The sequence below is a fragment of the Pogona vitticeps genome, chromosome 1, assembly GCF_051106095.1.
Source record: "Pogona vitticeps strain Pit_001003342236 chromosome 1, PviZW2.1, whole genome shotgun sequence".
NCBI classification, from domain to species: Eukaryota; Metazoa; Chordata; class Lepidosauria; order Squamata; family Agamidae; genus Pogona; species Pogona vitticeps.
The window spans coordinates 281243652-281259208 of record NC_135783.1 but is presented as its reverse complement, the minus strand read 5'-3'; positions in this window follow the sequence as shown (position 1 = coordinate 281259208).

The following is a 15557-nucleotide window of genomic DNA, read 5'->3' as shown; positions in this document are numbered from 1 at the left end:
CTGTATAACTCTTAGTACTCACTTAAGTTTTAAGCATTTGCTTTCTATTTTATTCTCCAGAGGAAAAAGAACTTTTGAGTAAAACGTTATAGGTAAGGCTGTATCCCAAAAGGCAAATGATATCACAGATGAGTCTTCCTCCAAATAATGGGATATTGAGGCACCCTTTTTGTACCTTCACTTCTACTCCAAATAAACACCATAGCCTAATCCTGATATCCACCACTATATATCAGATCATTTAGGGTTGTTCCATTGGTGTGTTGTTTTTTTTACTGCAGATCCCAGAATTCTGCAAGAATTCCTTAGGCAAAATTCAGAGACTTCCATCCCACAAACACACACCTGCAGATATACATTAATTTCACTCAGTTGGAGAAAGGCTGAAGCCTCACTCTTCTAGGCCTTTTCCACTGTGGTGCTTCCTGGTGGTGGTTCTTCAGGAGGTACCCTCTATGAAGCATAAAGGTCAACAAGACTACTGCTGGACTGTTAATCAGCTTTCCATAGAAAATGAACATACTGTGTCCACGTTATACTGGGCTAATTTTTTTTTTTTTTTTGAGATTTCAGCTTATTTCATTGCTATTTTTTCCTTTCAAGATAACTGGATTACAAATCTCAAGATTTCTTCTGGTCTGCCAATAGCTGTCACTGCTTGAATTGAATTAGAATATATTTATTTGATTTTTATTGAAAATATTTTGACCCTACCTTTCTCCCAAGGTGGTTTATGTCATTAAAAGACAGCATTTAAAGCTAGAAACAGTGAATATACAAATACTAAAAAGGATCAAACAAATACATACTAAAAACGGTAAGCAAAAGCAACACCAAAACATTCAAACCAGTAAAATACAACAATCCACTTAAAAAGCCTGCTCAGAAAGCGAGTCACTGAGGAAAAACTTGCCTGAACAGAAAGGTCTTTGTCTGCTTGTGCAAGGACAGTGAAGATGGGGCGAGTCTAGCCTCCTGTGTGAGAGAGTTCCAAAGTCTGGGAGCAGCAACAAAGCAGGCTCTCTCCTGTGTCCCCACCAAACTCTGTAAAGGTGGCAGGACGAAGACAAAGGCCTCTCCTAATGACCTTAACACTTGAGCAAGCTCATAAACGTAGACGTGATCCTTGAAATAAGTAGGACTTTATAGGTTAGAGCAGCGGTCCCCAACTGTTTTTGGTCCGCAGACCATTTGGGGTGTGTGCTCCATGCACAGGCTGGTTGGGGGGTCGGGCACCCCCGCTTAATGGTGGGTGTGTCATGCTTGCAGGTGGGTGTGTCACGTTTGCAGGTGGGTGTGTGGCCTTCATGCTAACGTTTTCCCCAGCACCCCTTCCCTATGGGGAAGCTGCCGTGGGGGAGCCAGCCCGGGAAATGCCCTGACGCACAGCTTTGATTCTTTGCTGGCTCGCTCCCCACCCTCCCTCTCCAGGGAGCAGCAACTTTGCAGACAGGCCAGCTGGATGTGCGGAGAAAGCGCTGCCTCCTGGAGGCAAGAGTTGCAAAGTTAGCTCCATCTCTCTCCCCCCTTCTGGCTTCGAATATTGCTGTCTCTCCCGCTGTCCCCTCCTAAGTAGCTCCACCTCCCGGCTTCTTGCAGATGAAGGAGGACACAGGCAGGCAAAGGTGTGGGAGGGGGTGAGTGGCGCCCCAATGCACGGCTTTGCTTCTTTGCTTGCTCGCTCCCCACCCTTCCTCTCCAGGGAGCAACTGGCTAACAAGCAGCCGCTCCCCCCACCCCACCCTTGCTTGCCTGTGTCCTCCTTCATCTGCAAGAAGCTGGATGTGGAGCTACTTTGCAACTCTTGCCTCCCAGAGGCAGCGCTTCCTCCACACGCCCAGCCAGCCTGTTTGCAAAGTTGCTCCATATCTCTCCCCCCTTCTGGCTTCGACTATTGCCGTCTTTCCCGCGGCCCCCTCCTAAGTAGCTCCATGTCCCGGCTTCTTGCAGATGAAGGAGGACACAGGCAGGTAAGGGCGGGGGGACGGAGAGCGGCTGCTTGTTAGCCAGCTGCTCCCTGGGAAGGGAGGGTGGGGAGAGAGGAAGCCAGCAAGCAAAGAAGCAAAGCCGTGCATCGGGACGCTTCCCGGGCTGGCTGCCCCATGGCGGCGGGGGGGGGGCAGAGATCTGTGTCTGTGGCCCAGTTCCAGGTAATCCACGGACCGGCACCAGGCCATGGACTGGAGGTTGATGACCCCTGGGTTAGAGCCATCACTTTGAATTCTGCCCAGAAATGGATCAGCAGCTAGTGAAGCTGCTGTAACAGGGGGGTTATGTGATCCCTGTGTCCAGCCCCAGTTAGCAAACTGGGTGCTGTGTTTTGTACCAAATTAAGTTTTCTGACACTTTCCAGATGCAGCCCACATGGAATGTGTTACAGTAAACCAGCTGGGTTGTCACTTAAGGCATTTTGAAAAAGCTGAGGTACAGCATATGTAACATTTTTATTTTAAAAGTATAAATATACAAAAGTAAAGTTGTGCTACATTGGAACCACCGAAGAGAAAATACCAACACACACTCACCTTTAAAAATTAATGTAACATCTATGTAAAGGTTGGTGTGTGTGTACATAGATGGATGGGTGGGTGGGTGGGTGGGTGGGTAGGTAGGTAGATAGATAGATAGATAGATAGATAGATAGATAGATAGATAGATAGATAGATAGATAGATAGATAGATAGATAGATAGATAGATAGATAGATAGATAGATAGAGAACCATATCACACTTCTTCTTTTTGTAATGGTTTGGAACAAAAAATCCAAAACATAGTCATCCCAAGCTTTTGCTTCCAAAACAGTACAGGAAAACGTTACTGGTTGGGTGATTGTTGTTGTTGTTGTTTTGACCAGAACAGTTGTAGACACTATCAGTGGTGTGATTCCTTACCACTAAATTTTCCTACTTTCTCAACCAAGTCTATTTATTCACACTCTATAGACCACTGCCTGAAACAATATTTAAATACACAATTCATGGGTTAAAACACTAAAAATACATGGTTGTAACAAACCTACACTGGTTATTTATGACAGCTTAAACAATAATACATAGTCCAGTAGTAATGGTCACATTCAGAAATGTTGCCACTTGTTCAGTGACTATCTTTTTAGAGCCCTAGTTATCAGCAGAGACTCCTGAGAATGATTGGGGAGTGACTGAGTAAGAGCATATCCAAGATATGTTTGTGGCGTCGTGTTAGAAATTGCAGTGGGAAAAGAACATGCAAGATAATTTCCAAAGCTTTCCTATTTTCTCTATTAGAAATAATTGAGTAGTGATTAACCCAACTGGCCCTGCCTACTAATATTAACCCCTGGACCCATATGTTACCAGAGGTACATGAGACTGGAAAGAACTACTGGGAATCACCTCTTCTGATAAAAAGAATGACTATTTTGGAATAGAGTGCTATACAGTATAGTTGCTATGAGAAACACTGGCATAAAATATAGTGTATTTTCTGCAGCTTTGTTGTTGTTTTAGTTGATAAGTTGTTTCCGACTCTTCATGACCCCATGGACCAGAGCAGGTCAGGCCCTCCTGTCTTCCACTGCCTCCTGGAGTTTGGTAAAATTCACGTTGGTAGCTTCGATGATACTGTCCAACCATCTCATCCTCTGTCGTCCTCTTCTCCTCTTGCCCTCACATTACTGCAGCTAGAAACATGTATATATGTGATTAAACAACATACTTTACTTTTAGTCATCACATATTTTCTGGTGAAAGCATGAGGGATAGATGACACATTAAGTCAATTGGTAATTCCTTCCTCTTTTACAGCAATGTCCCCTAGGCATGTAAATTGTTCAGTGCTACATGCCTGAGACATTAAGCATGCAGCCAAAGCCATGATATTTCCCAACTGACCAGTTACAAACTAAAACAACATAATTTGTCAAATATAAATAAAATAAACAAGCAGTCTTTTCCTCTTAAGGGTGTAACTGCTTCTAGACTTAGAATTAGTGTATCATCTAGTGAGACTCACAAGGATCTGAAGCAACAAGAATCATTTGTAGTGCTGTAACCCTGTTCAGCAGAAATTTGATATGTTGGTTTAGAATTAAGAACTTGAATTGTTGCATTAATCATGAACTTGAAAATGGACCTTTTAATGGACGTGATCACAGAACTGAGAGTAAAATTTTTCGCTCCATAAGACGCACCGGACGTTAAGACGCACTTAATTTTTAAATACTGAAAATTAAAATAAAATAAAAATATATAAACAGAGCAAGTTCCACACTGGGACTGCCAAAAAAAATCACCAAAAAAAAAAGCAACATAGAAACATGCCCCTCAGCCCAAATCTACCCTCCAAAACCCACCCAGAACATTTTTTAAAAAGTAAAAAGAAGCAACTAATTTTTAAATACCAAAAAATGAAATAAAAATAAATAAACAGAGCAAGTCTCATGCTGGGACTGCAAAAAATCACCAAAACACAAAGCAACATAGAAACATACCCCCAGCCCAAATCTACCCTCCAAAACCCACCCAGAACATTTTTTAAAAAGTAAAAAGCAGCACCTTACCGGTCAAAAGCCTCCTGGAGGTCCTCAGAAGCCAGCAATGGTGGTGGTGGGGGACTCCCCACGGGGCCTGCTGAGGCCTCCGGAGGCCTGGGAAGCCAGCGATGGTGCCTGGGGGAGGCCCCCACGGGGCCTGCTGAGGCCCCCGGAGGCCTGGGAAGCCAGCGATGGTGCCTGGGGGAGGCCCCCACGGGGCCTGCTGAGGCCTCCGGAGGCCTGGGAAGCCAGCGATGGTGCCTGGGGGAGGCCGCCACGGGGCCTGCTGAGGCCTCCGGAGGCCTGGGAAACCAGCGATGGTGCCTGGGGGAGGCCCCCACGGGGCCTGCTGAGGCCTCCGGAGGCCTGGGAAGCCAGCGATGGTGCCTGGGGGAGGCCCCCACGGGGCCTGCTGAGGCCTCCGGAGGCCTGGGAAGCCAGCGATGGTGCCTGGGGGAGGCCCCCACGGGGCCTGCTGAGGCCTCCGGAGGCCTTGGAAGCCAGCGATGGTGCCTGGGGGAGGCCGCCACGGGGCCTTTTGAGGCCTCCGGAGGCCTGGGAAACCAGTGATGGTGGCATGGAGGGGACAGTATTCACTCCATAAGACGCATGCACTTCCCCCCCAGTTTTTTTGGGAGAAAAAGTGCGTCTTATGGTGCAAAAAATACGGTATACTATCATAATTATATATATGTATATTATAAATGTGGGGATGTGGTGGCACTGCGGGCTAAACCACAGAAGCCTGTGCTGCAGGGTCAGAAGGCCAGCAGACATAAGATCGAATCCACGCGACGGAGTGAGCTCCCATCACTTTGTCCCAGCTCCTCGCCAACCTAGCAGTTCGAAAGCATGCAAATGCGAGTAGATAAACAGGTACCATCTCGGTGGGAAGGTAAAATGGCGTTCCCTAGTCACGCTGGCCACGTGGCCATGCAAACTGTCTTCGGAGAAGCGCTGGCTCTACGACTTGAAAACGGAATGAGCATCACCCCCTAGAGTCGGACACGACTGGACAAAAAAATGTCAAGGGGAACCTTTACCTGTTTATATTATAAATACATTATAATAATAATAGTGTAATTGCAATCAAAAGATATTTGGGAGTGTGACTGTCAATTGTATGGAAGCAAAAAAGTAGTCTGTTGTCTTGTCAACTGTGGTACAGAAAGGAAGAAATGAATCACCTATTTGTTGATAGTTAGAAAATGGAAGTAGGATACATAGAAGATCTATTCTCACATTTTAAACAGGCACATCTTGTTCATTTTCTTGACAAATAAGAAACAACAAAACAAAGACTTTGCAGCCCCAAAGCAACGCAAACAATAGGATCCAAAGCAATACAAAAAATATCGTACCAAATGTAAATACTGTAAAATGGAAAAACCTCACATTATGGTTTTGAGCAATTTTATTATGAGTTATATAGAAGGTAGAAATGGTGGGGGAAATATGCTGATGTGAAGAAAAGTGATGGGACCTTTCTAAATGGGAAAAGAAGAGTTATGTACAGAACAAAATAAAATAAAATAAAATTTAGACATTTATAATGTAAGTAAAGTTATTATGAAAAACAATTTCTGATTTACTGCAGAGTTTATATGGCATAAAATATCAATAAGGTAAAAGCCCATCTTATATTTGTATGTAGAGAAGAAAAAGCCACTGGGATCAATTTGATTCAGTTAAATGTGCAAATTTCTGCACACTTATAGTTCTAATGATCCTACTTGGATTCAGTGGACTAATGTTTTTAATCTCCATGGAAACTGGACAGGGAGATTTTAATTACGGTGGAGACAACTCCTGCCTTTAATCTTTGCTTGTTGAAGATCAAACACATACAATGTTATTCACAAGTTAAAACAGCTATTTCTTGGAAAGGCGGCCAGATGCTTACTCACAATGATATAGATGCTTGTCACGGTGCTCTGACAATTTAAATGATACCAACACAGTGTTTGTGCACAGCTGAAATGAACTTAAACACCACACTTATTTGTTGGATACTCTGCACTTTGTACGGAGGCAAGGAGTGCTTCCTTCTTTTGTGTAATGTGGCTGGTAGCCTGTAAAGCTATTTGCTCAGGCAGTGCATTAGGGAGGGGGGCATGTCCTGGGACTAATCGACTGATAAGAAAGAGGGTCCAGATATTAAAAAATGGATTTTACTTAGAATTGCTAGCATGGGTGAGCTTTGTTTAAAAATGTTTTTCTGTGTGTCTTAATATGCTTAGAGCTAAGTAATATTTTTGTTTTTTTACAATTTTATTCTTAAGAACTTTGATGTATTTTAGAGATGTATTCTCTGCCTTTATACGCTATAAGCTCTTATATTTTTAAGAATGTAACTTAAAAGATTTTTCCTGGTATTTGTATTTTGTTCCTATATTGTGGAGTATTCACTTACAATTCAAGTTCTGACACCTGCATCTTGCTATAAATTTCAAGAATGGATTTAAAGTTTTGTTCTCTATAACTGTGAAAATGATTTTTTTAAAGAAAATAAAATGACATACCTTTAACTTCTGAAAAATTGCAGGTTTTTAAACAATTTCTGGATTTCATGTTATGTTTATGAAACCTAGAAGCTATATAGAATTAAAAGCTTGAAAATAGACAAGGTTTGGAATTGCCTGGAATTACTGCAACAATGAAAATATTTATGCTTAAGATGCCCAGATGAATTTTGAAATGCTTGCCAATGCTTGTCTGGTTTCATTCCTGGATTAACCCTTTATTTATTTTATTTATTTATTTATTTAATTTTTACCCTGCCCCTCTAGACAACGTCTACTCGGGGCGGCTTACAAAAATTAAAACACATTAAAACAATGTAGAAAAATAACTAGCATAATGCAATTATTATAAATACTATCCAAGATGGCAACATTAAGAACCAGGAAAAAAAGGGGGGGAAAGGAACTTAGGTGACTGGGGGGGAGGCCTGTCTGAATAACCATGTTTTTAGTTGGTTTTTGAACACACCCAGCGAGGGTGCCAGCCGAATTTCAGTGGGAAGTGTGTTCCACAGCCGAGGGGCAACCGCCGAGAAGGCCCGGTTTCTTGTTTTCTCCTTCCGGGCCTCCCTCAGCGTCAGTCCCCTCAGCCGTCGCTGCTGGCTATGTCGGGTGACTCGGGTAGATCTGGGTGGGAGGATAATGTCAGCAATGACAAACAATAAAGTTCTGTGATTTGCCCTGTGGGTCTGCCATTGTAAGGGGAAACATCCAGAGTGCCTTCGTGAGGTCTGACATTTTCTCATGCTATATTTTCAATTTAGTCATTTTAGGTTCTAGTGACAGTTTACACTTGATTTGATACAGAATGTGTGTGTGTGCGTGCGTGTGTGTGATCCATAGTATTCATAAATACTACATTTTGAAAGAATATATCTTTTATTCCTGTCAGGATCTTCTGGCTTTTACATCATCACACAATAATTGAAAATAATATAACATAGACTATGTTTTTTCTTGATTTCTAGCATATCCTTACACTTAGGGATCTTTTCCAGGGATCTTCCATTATCTTGGCTGCAGTCTCTATTTTGATTAATGAGTCAAGGTACACAAAGTATATTGGGTGGACTCAGATTATCTGGGAATGGAACCCCAACAATCTTTCCTCCTCAAGAAAAACAAGCCATAATATTTCAGGAATTCCCTCTGAGGGTCAGAAAAGGGGGTTCATGATATTATTATTATTATTGAGGCTTACTTTGATAGTAGCCTGGCAACTTTTTCTGAGAAGCAAAGATGGCATGTTCACCTTAACATTTTGTGTTTGCTTACAAACTGAACGTAATAATAATAATGTGCCATCAAGTGAATTCTGACTTATGGTAACTATTTTCGGGCTTTTCCAGATAGGGAATGCTCAGAAGTGGTTTACCATTTCCTTTTTCTGGCAGTGCCCTGAGACAGTGCAACTTGCCGAAGGCCATATTGGTTGGCTGTACTCATAGGAGGCCAGTGAGGAATAGAACTCCCAACCTCTGACTTTGCACTGAACTAACCAGTCAGAAATGAATACGTATAAGCATTTATTTAGTGTCGCTGCATGTCGTCTATGCTCCTGGCTACATTTGTAGCTTTATTCGAAATGTATTTTATATTATATTTCAGAAACTTTATATTCTTTTTCTCTATCTGCCTTACTCTATAGTCTATACCAGACCTGGGCAAAGTGCAGCCCGAGGGTCACATACGGCCCGCGAGCTGCTCCTGTCCGGCCCGTGGACAGTTTTGAACATCAAAACCATTTATAGCTTTTTGTCTAAAGTTGATCAGTTGCTTATTTTTAATATACCACAAAAAACATCTTTAGTGTTTGTGAAGATTAACAAGTTTAAAATAAAAACAATCATAACATCACTGTTTCATTTTATTTTTAAGTAAAGTTGGTTCGGCCCCCGAACATAGTTCAGATTTTTCATGTGGCTCCCCCTATAGAAATTAATTGCCCACCCCTGGTCTATACCTATGGAAACTAACCCGTGATTATCTTTTTTACACCTTCTGAATCTTCTGCATTTTTATTAAAACGCATTTCAGGTTCCACCAGAATAAGAATAACTTACTTTTGGGTTTTCCTTTTTCTGTTTCACAAAGCTTTCAAGGCATTTGTTGAAAATGAAATAGAAGGAAACCCTTTTCAATGAACCATGCTGTCCTATTTTCAGTAGTATCTCTAGAGTTATGAAACAGGATTTAGCCAGTCAGTTTCTTCTTGTCAAATGGATAAAAAGAAATTTCAGATGCTTTAAAAATTTAAGACCTCAGTCAACCACTTTAGATGGAATAAACCCCTTCAGTTGAAAAATAGATTTCACTGTTTAGTTTTTTATATGCAGTTTTTGCATAAACTTTCAAACAACATAGAAACCAATCAAAAGCAGAAACAGAGATGTGATTAAATAGCCTAAGAGCTTGCAATTAGCAAAAATAAAAATGGTATGAAAATTTGCAGGTAGATGTCATGTCTTTATTCATGCTTACAACTTCATCTTTATTTTGCAGTTTGCTTTACGTTTTACTGAACTTTTGCATTTACTAATTTAATGTAAAATAATCTTGGTCAATAATTATTATCACTATTGTTTTATATTGATATCTTGGCATATGGTGCTCTCTGTGCATGTCAAGCTCTCAATTTCTTCTTAGACAGAAAAAAAAAACCCTCAAACCAAATAGAGGTCTGAAAAAGTCTCAAGGGACTTAATGTCTGAAATATAGAAGTGGAAATATAGAAGTCATCCCATTTCTTTTCAGGCAAACAAAATTGAGAGTGGCCTAGGCATACATTTCTTTACTACTATGAAACAATGCCTCTTTAAAAAATAAATCTCACTTTTTCTCTCTCTCAGTCACTTTGGGTAGAGGTACACGTACATTTTAAGTATAAGTGGTTAAGTAAAGACTTCACAGAAAATGTCAGATTTGAAGAGGGGACAACTGTGGAATAGTCAATTGTGATCTGTTTCCCAGCAATCACACATATGTACAGCCTGGCTCCTCTGATTGCCTAAACTGGACCTTTTTGGGGCCAGGCTAGAATGATTTCCTGTCAGACAGAAGGGCTGCTTTAAGAGAGATTGCGCCCATTAAACTGGTCCTTTATGATGTGAGCAGATGCATGCCTTTCTAGCTGTCTGATCACAGTCTGAAAGTAAAGAGAGATATGGTACCAGGTAGAATCTACACTATAGATGTTCTACACAGAAGTTTAATGTGAAAGAAACAGCATAGGGAGGTGGCAGAACCAACTGAGGGAGTCATGGGCCAGATGGCGGTGTTGGAGGAATTAAGATTTCAAATATGTTGGAAAGTTAACAGCTAAAATAAAGAATGGCTCTAGAATAATGCTAAGGTGATGCTATCATTACTAAGACACCTAGGGGTGCACATTGATAAATGTCAAACTAGTTGAGAAGGCATTTTTATTTCCAGACATGCAGTTCCTTCAAAATCCAGAACCTGAGCAATCAGACTTGAAAACTAAGGTCTTGTCTAGCTCTGGATATCAAAGGACAGAACAAAAACAAGCTAATTGGTAACATGATGGAAAGTTTGTGCTTACTACGTATATGCTTTTTACATCTTAAGGGAACTCCAGTAACTGTATCGTCTAGCCCAGTGGTTCTTAACCTTTTTGAAAGAAACGCCTCCTTGAGCCATTGAGGATGTTATCATTGCCCCCCCCTCCCCAGCTGCAATACAAGGATATTTGCAAGCGGGATCTGAAGGCCTTAGGAATGGACCTCAACAGATGGGAAACCTTAACATCACCATACAGAGCATGTTAACCATAGTCTCTCCAGACTGAAGGATGCCTAATCAATCAATCACCCATGGGCAAAACACAAAGCAAGACATGAAAATGAAAAAAGGATGCTGAGGTTTTTATCCAGTGGAAGTCACTCCACTGATAGAAGGCACTGTCCCCTTTCAGAAGAGGGAAGGAGACAGTTTTCAGTGATGCCCCTTCCTCTTGCAGACCACTTCAGATCTGCTGTTAAGTGTGAGTTGGGCAACTGAGCTTGGTGTGGTGGCAATGGAGAATGAGGACAGCACAGGAGAAAGAAAATTGCGGTAGGGAAGCAGCCTAATTTTTCCTTCAACCAGCAAGGTGATCCTTACTGGACACAAGCCTGTTTATTCCAAAGCTCAAAAAATGCAGCTTGAAACACTTTATCTTCCACAAACTATCTCTTATACTAAAGGGTGGCAATTACAGTAGTCAGAAAGTAATGAGTAACTAACACTCTTTGCAACATTTACTCACACAAATTACTTTGGGGGAGGAGGGTTACATCAACATCCATAACAAATTACCATAAAAACCACTTTCCAAGTACCCAACAGAACAATAAACAACTGAACTGCTGAATAGCTCAATGAGAGATGAAGCCCCACCCCAAACCGACCCGTTTCTTTCCGCGCTTCCGTTGCAATGGGCGGGAAGGTGGGCCAAGGGCAGGGGATTGTGGGAGTTGTAGTCTAAACCTTTTGGAGCACCCCTTTCACCCCCTTCTTGAAGCAAACTGTTATATTCAAGCCATTGACATGCTGCCCTTTTCGCCTTCACTGAACGGATCCTCAGGGTTCAGGGAGAAAGAGGAGCGGCTGACTTTCCGCAGTGCATTTGCTTGTCTCTCAATGACAGCCCCGTGGATGTTGCCCTCAGCGCTCTCAGTTCAATTTGAGAGCTTTCTCTCCCAGAGGATTTACACATTGAGGCACATCACATCTGTGTACATGGAAGACAGGGGAAGATCTCAAGTTCGACGTCCCACAAAGCCATTTAAAGCTGGCCAGGTGAACTTTCTTCCCCCCTGATAGCCAGCCAGTCACAACAGGACAACAAGAAAAGCTAGAAAAGCTGCCAAATTCCCACCCACCCAGGATGACCCGAGCCAGCCCCATCCCTAGAAATCCTGCCACACCACCCCAAACTGCCCATTTCTCTCCGTGCTTCCCCTGCAACAGGTGGGAAGGTGGGTGGGAAGGCAGGACGGACAAACGGGGCTCATTTCTCCCTCCCTACCCAGGTACAAGGCAGCGCTTCACCGGGCGAGGACGGGGACCCGAGAGACCCTTTCCTTCCACCCAATCCACACTTGGTGCTCCCCTAAGGGAGGAAGGCAAGACGTGGTAGGCAGAAAGAGCTGGATTGTCTGGCAGTGCCAGCACCAGATCCACTACCTGCACCACGGCTGCAGCCGCCTTCACAAATTTGGCTTGCTCCAACGCCCCCTACCGCCCCTTCTGTTCCGCCACCCCCACACCTCCCCTTTTCGTTCTACTGCCCCCCTGAAAAATGAAATCGCCCCCTGGGGCGAGTTATTGCCCACGTTAAGAACCACTGGTCTAGCCCGACCTTGACATATCATTTACTAGTAGATTTTCACGTGTCGCTGAGACAAGTATATCTGGCAGAGCAATGTGAGGATTTTCTCAAGGGAATGGTGGATATCTATTTAAGCCCCCTCCCCCCGAAGAACAGAAATACATGCTTGTTGAATCATACCAAGAATCCCAGGTAGCCCAGCATTATCAATGTCAGCTATCCAATTCCCCTCCAAAGATGAAAAGAAGAGTTATCTTGGCTCTTCTTGTCATTCACTGTACTGGAGGACTCTTTTAAACATGATCGTTCACTTTAGAAGCACACATACCTGCTATGAAGTCACCCAGTGCATCTATAACTGAGAAGAGGCATATGGAAAATAGGTTTTATATTTATTTATTTTAGTTAAAATATTTTAAAATGTTTAAATACTTTTGCCTTAAAAAGGACTCAAGGTAGCAGACTTCATTAGAAAACAATATTTAACGCTGACAATGGTGAGTATACAAAAACAAAAGGATCATAAAAATACCATACAAAAACATTAGTAGCACCAAAACACATTCAAAACAGTAAGATACAACAATCCATTTAAAAACATAAGCAACACTGAAACATATTCAAAGCAGTAAGGTACAACAATCCATTTAAAACCCCACTCAGGAAGCCAAGTCACTCAGGAAAAGCTTGCCTGAAGAGAAAGGTATTTGCTTGCTTGCAGGACAGCAAAGATGGGACCAGCCTACCCTCCTGTGGGAGGCAGTTCCAATGTCTGGGAGCAGCAACAGAAAAGGTCCTCTCCCCTATCCCCACCAAACACACCTGTGAAGGTGGTGAAACCAAGAGAAAGGCCCTTCCTGTTGATCCTAACACTTGAACAAGTTCATAAAGGGAGGTGCAGTTCTTGAGATAGCTTGGCCCCATGCAATTTAGGGCTTTATAGGTTAGAACCAGCACTTTGACTTCAGCCCAGAAACAGATCGGGAGCTAGTGCAATTGCTGTAACATGGGTGGTTGTGTGATCCCTGTGGCCTGCCCCAGTTAGCAATCTGGATGCTGCATTTTGGACCTCCTGAAGTTTTCCGACATTTTCCATTGGCAATCCCACATAGTGTGCATTACAGTAATCCAGCTGGGATGTAACTAAGGCATGTGTCACTGTGGCCAGATCCAGCTGGGATGTAACTAAGGCATGTGTCACTGTGGCCAGATCATAACCACCAGCTCCTCAGTAAGCCAGGCGGCCAGTTTGGTTCTACTTTGTGGGAGGAGAGATTTGGAAGCAATCTCCATTGCAGAAATCAATTAGGGCTTCAACAGAATCACTTGCCAAGGTGGTAGGAAACTCCCCAAGAGCTGTCAGGAAACTATTTAGATCCATCAGCCTTCTGGGATGAATAATCTTAGCCAGACCCCCATTCCCACAAAGGCTCTGAGTTCAGAGCTGCCTCAGCATGGAAGTTGAAGTCCACAGCTAAAAAGCTGAGAGGGCTCCAGCACGACCCCTGATATCAGCTCAGTTAGCTCAGGAAGAGAGGCTGTTGAGCCGTGGGGAGGGCAGTACACCAGAATAGGGATTCTGTTGGTGCTCCTACTTTCAGAAACTCAGGGAACTGGGGAATGTGACACCTGGTGAGAGGGACAGACCATTGCAATTCTACCTCCCCACCTCCAAGTTGTGGCTGCTGCTGCTGCTGCAGATTTAACAAATTGTCCAGGATGGTGGATTATAAGACTAAATTTCTTTGCCTCTCCTCATTTGTGGATTCATAGTGCATGCATATGAACTTTTTCAAGTGATGAAGTCTTAATTCTTATTAAGGTAGTAGACCTGTGTATGGGCAGTAAAACCCATGATAGAATAGTCCTATGCACAAAACAATTTGTTTTACATAGTGTGAAAGAAAATGGGCGATACTTTAGGCCTTTCCATTGCACACAATTTTTTTTTAAATTCACGAATTGGTTTTTTATAGGAGTATTAAGTGCAATAGCTTTTGGTTTAAATGCATCACTTGTGAATATTTCTAATGCAAGATAGCTGTGGAAACACAGGAAGTTCCTTATACCTTACATGTATCTTACATGTAAGATGCCATAGAATGGCCGAACCGTGCATCAACTGAACACCAACATGAGTTCTCGAACACCATGAACTCTTGAAACCAAACAATCAGTAGTACATACTAAAGAAAGCATCCAATTGCCTGTGAATGTCCTCTGTTTTAAGAGATGGGCCATAAATTAGAAATTGCTAGCTGAGGAGGAGCTTGAAATCAATATGCATGCTGCAGCTATTTATTTATTTATTTATTTATTTATTTATTTGTTTGTTTATTTATTTATTTATACACCGCTTATTTGGCCCGCCGGACCACTCTGTCTAAGAAGCTAAACTGGTCTCTACACCATCTGGGACATTAATAACGGCATATATATTGGAGCTACCCACAAGAACTTGATGCACAGCCTTGAAGATGATGTATCATCACAAGCTCGCTGTTTGATTTTTTGTTTTATATTCTTAATAGCTTATTAATGCTGCTGCATTTGTAGTGTTTCCAGGGCCATATAGCCTTTTTTCACATTACACCAGTGGTTTATTTAGCTTTGAATTATCTACACTGATTCGTGGTTGGTGTCCAAAATTTCAGACAGGAGCCTCTCCTAGTACTGTACTAAATGAAGATATCAGGGGTTGAATTTGTCACTTCTGTGCCTACGACTGAGCCATGGCCTTTAGGTGATGGTTTGTTCTAGGGAGAAAGCACAGCTGGTTCAAGTTTTAATATACAATTTTAGGGCACTAGTGAGGTTCAGAAAGTTACTGAAGAATCACATATGCAAATACTCTACAATGCATTTTAATCTGGAATAATTTAAAGAAAATGGTAGTATTGTCCAGAAAGCAGACACTTGCCATTTTTAATGTTTATTTTAAAAATTAAGAAATTGCAGGCCACACAAAAGACAAAAAAAAGGAAAGAAAAAATGCAAAAGGCATTTTTTAGAGAATTGCCTTCGTTCCTACCTTGTATGTACTGTGTCATGAACAATTCCCTACTTTGCAGAATAGGTAAGGAAAGGGCTGTATCTGTAAGGACTGTTAAAAATAAACATAATAGGTGGGTCACGCTTGGGCGCACACACAGAGCCTCCTTCACTCTTTGGCCTAAATCCAAGTCCCAG